General features: G+C 45.6%; 1 long non-coding RNA gene across 1 annotated transcript; it reads left to right on the plus strand.

Moving 5' to 3' along the window:
- Window positions 1–1,329: 1,329 nt before the first annotated feature.
- Window positions 1,330–3,177, plus strand: LOC148903719 (uncharacterized). The gene is made up of 3 exons (XR_016116382.1): window positions 1,330–1,470; window positions 1,572–1,714; window positions 3,041–3,177. It is a non-coding gene; the product is annotated as an uncharacterized LOC148903719 (long non-coding RNA).
- Window positions 3,178–3,777: the final 600 nt, after the last annotated feature.

Consider the following 3,777-nt stretch of genomic DNA (forward strand, 5'->3'; position numbering starts at 1 on the left):
TTTTTTTCTCCTCGAAAATCCTCGTTTTCCCCGTATTGTGTACGCCGTATAACAACTTTTTTATGATTAAAAAATGTGCGGTTATTGAGTCTTTGCCGATGAAGCATGATATGCGCATGCACGTTACATTGTTTTCGTTTGATTTTGTATTTACGCTTCCATATTCGAAGTTCGGCATTTGTGTTCCAATCGAGGAATCAACTAGTTATAACGTAGAAGTAAACATGGGAGAACCGCTAAGTAAGAAGAAAAAAACTCTAGCATCGGGTCGCCATCAAAAAGAATGGGAGAGTCTCCAAGGACGTGCGTCCTTGGAGCGTTTTCACTTTGTCGACGATCTTATCTATCCACGGATGGATAAGATCGTCGACAAAAGGTCCTCAGTTTTCATTCTGCGTTCAGTGCAAAAAGGAATAAAATAGGACGCTTAATAAGGGGAATTGCAATAATTAATAAGGGGAGCAAAAGTAATACTTGATCATATGTATATATTTTTTTAGCACTGCGTACGGTCGAATATGAAAGCATAATGTGCGCATGCACGGTAAACTGCATTTCCAAATAATGTACGGCGTACGTTAACTTTTATACGGGAATTGTAATCATTTATAAGGGCAGCTATTAGCCAAGGTTGACAGGTATGGCGTTTGTACCAACAGAACCTTGTTGTTGTTGTTGTTGTTTTTTTTTTTTTTTTTTTTGTTAGAGACAATTCTTACTACGATTCAAAAGTAAATACGCCTGTGTTCAAGCAAAATGTTGAAAACAATAGCAGGGGAATCATGGACAAAAATCATATCAAAAAAACGTTCCTTGTTCTTTTTTTTAATTGAAATGTAAATGTGTCAATCTTCGGTCATCAAAAGCGAAGGACAGCGTTCTCGATTCTCACACATGCGCAGAGGAAACCTGTAAGTGGCCGATTTGTGAACTGGACGTATTGTTGTAATTTCTATTAAAGCCACACGGCGGTGGTCGCGTTACATGTAATTTTAACCTGGAGCCACAATACAGATACAGTGAATTAAAGGCAATTGTTTTCTTTTTAGACCTAAGTTGCGGCGAAAAAATACTCTGACGTATGATACCCCCCCATAGTCCGATATAGTTACTTTTATCAGTGTCTCTTTTCGTACTTGTACCCAAGTATACGTATAATATTAATGGATGTTGTCAAAGAGGACATGAAGGTAGCTGATGAGAGAGAAAAGGATGCACAAAACCGGGTTAGATGGAGGACACTGGTTCGCTGTGGCGACCCCCTGAAGGAAAAGCCGAAATGAAAAGAAGAAGAAAGAAGACTTTCGCCACCTGAAGTCGACAATTGATTTTTAATTTGAAAAAAATGACCGGAAACGTGACGTAACACAAATATTTTGATGGGTGATCGAGCGAGGGCGAAGTCAAGTGTAGAGGAAGAGCGAACTGGTGCACGCACGCGCGGGCAAAAGCTCGCGGGTGCCTAACACGGTATTCATTTCCTCGACAGATTCAAAACAATTTTCACAATGTTAATCTTCAATTCGGATAATGTTTTTTTTTTAATCAAGTTGGATTATTTTTTTATGCAGCGGGACACTCATCTCATTTTGGAGGGTCGGAGGACTGACTGTGACGAGCGCGTGCGCGTACCCGTTTCCTAGCGATAACGACAGACGCGATTATTTTGGCACGTGAGAAGGCAAGTCCGACGTTCTGCACCGAAGAGAAAAGGGTGAGTTGAACACTCGACGTTGAATGTGTCAAGTTAACGTTCAAGTTGTCAGTCGGGTTGTTGGTAGAACTTGGCTTTACTCGTTCGGCAGATATAAAATCTTTTGAAGATGGGGTGGACGGCATCTGTAGGCATGGTGGCACGTTCAAATAACATTCAAAATAGAAAGTGAGAGAAAAAAATGAACTAAGTGTGACAAAAATATTTTTTTGCGTCCGCATTGTTCTGCGTGATCCTGGGCTCCTTCGTTTATAATTGATACATGCTCCATGCAGCGGCCTCGTTTTCAGCTTTCATTAATTACAGTTAATTGCCCGGTGGGGGCTCATGAAATTGTTCGGAGTACAGCGTGTTAATGAGACGATTGAAATGACAAAGACAATTTGCTTTTCACAACAAGACAATCAATCTGAAGTGCAAACCTTTTTTTCGCTGCAGTTAGTGGACATAAAAATTTAAGGATGCGGAGTATACTTTGGCATTCTTCAGAAGAAAGTAATCCCCCCCCCCCTCTTGTTAAATTACAAAGTGACTATTCCAAGCGTCGATTTGGGTCAAGCAGAGTTCAATGTTGCAGGCGACTACCCAAGCACCGCATTTGTTGAATGACATCAGAAATATCTGTCATAAAAATGAGGGGAAGGTAGAAGATGTCAAGAGGAAATTAGAAAAACCGTTATTGACATCTAAACGTAGACCACAGGGCAGAAAATTGCCCTTGATCATTTTTTTCATTATCTGATCCACTTTATCCTCACTAAGGTCGCGGGTGTTGCTAGGTTGCTGTCTTTGGGGACAGCGGACACCCTGAACTGGTTGCCCACCAATCGCAGAGAAAACAGAGACAAACAACCATTGGTGCTCACACTCATACCTAGGGACAATTTATAGTGTTTCATCAGCCTGCCATGCCTGTTTTTGGAATATGGGAGGATAGCGGAGCACCCGGAGAAAAGCCACCGCATAGCCAAGGAGAACATGCAAACTCCAAACAGGGAGGACGGAGCTGAAATTGAACCCGTTCCCTCTGCACTGTGGAATTGACATGCTAACCACTCGACTAACGGACTGCCTGTTTTTGGATTATAATAGCTAAATTTGACTAGCTAGCATAGCAGCTAAGGTTGCTACCTCTGAACTGTGAGGTTGACAGGCGAACCGCTCGGTCACTGAGCCGGACTGCCTCTTGATCATTTTTGCTTCTGGTATTTCAAAAATGTCAACACGGGGGGAAGTCATGTCTCTATATTTATTGCTGCTCGTTGAAGTATAGTGTGATATTTTTTTTCTTCATCATGACTGACTAGACCGTCACCCGTGTTGCAGGCGGTCGCTCGCAGTGCTCTCCAGGTGGACCCGCTCGCCTCCCGTCAGTGTGGACTTCAAGACTGCGATGGGGAAAAAAAGCTCCTGAGTGAAAGTTCTCCTCCACTAGGTCGCCGCTCTGTCTATGTGGATCAGGCCCATCTCGGCGCATGTCCCCCACCTCCTGGTCAAAGTTGCAAGCCTCCATCAGCAAAGCCGCACAAACTACTGGTTTTCCCTCCCGCCGGAGGCATCGTCACATCTGATGTCGAGCCTCAGGATCGCGGCCTGAGTAGTATCCTGACTTTCCTGAAAATCCCTCGAATCAGCCCTTACGCTACCTCAACCATGTACCCTTTTCTTGACATGGCGTACAAGGCCTCACTCATGGCGCCCTTTTCCCCATTCCTGTACCAGCACTTGGCGTACCAGTCATGGTGCCACATGTCAGAAAGCGGAACAACTGAAGACGGACTCTTTTATTTCCCTTGGTATGTTCCTGTGCATGGTTCTTCTCATTTGGAGCCTGACTTGCGAATGTACGCAACCGGACCAGGTGCTCTCTCGTTACGGGAACCTCAGATGCATCGGCAAACATCTGCCCTCGGTACCTCTACGCAAAAAGAGACTCGATCTTCCCCCCCCCCCCCCCCCCCCCCCCCCCCCCCCCCCCCCCCCCCCCCCCCCCCCCCCCCCCCCCCCCCCCCCCCCCCCCCCCCCCCCCCCCCCCCCCCCCCCCCCCCCCCCCCCCCCCCCCC

This window comes from Hippocampus bargibanti, linkage group LG01 (assembly GCF_051943395.1).
Source record: "Hippocampus bargibanti isolate YZ-2025 linkage group LG01, ASM5194339v1, whole genome shotgun sequence".
Classification (NCBI taxonomy): Eukaryota; Metazoa; Chordata; class Actinopteri; order Syngnathiformes; family Syngnathidae; genus Hippocampus; species Hippocampus bargibanti.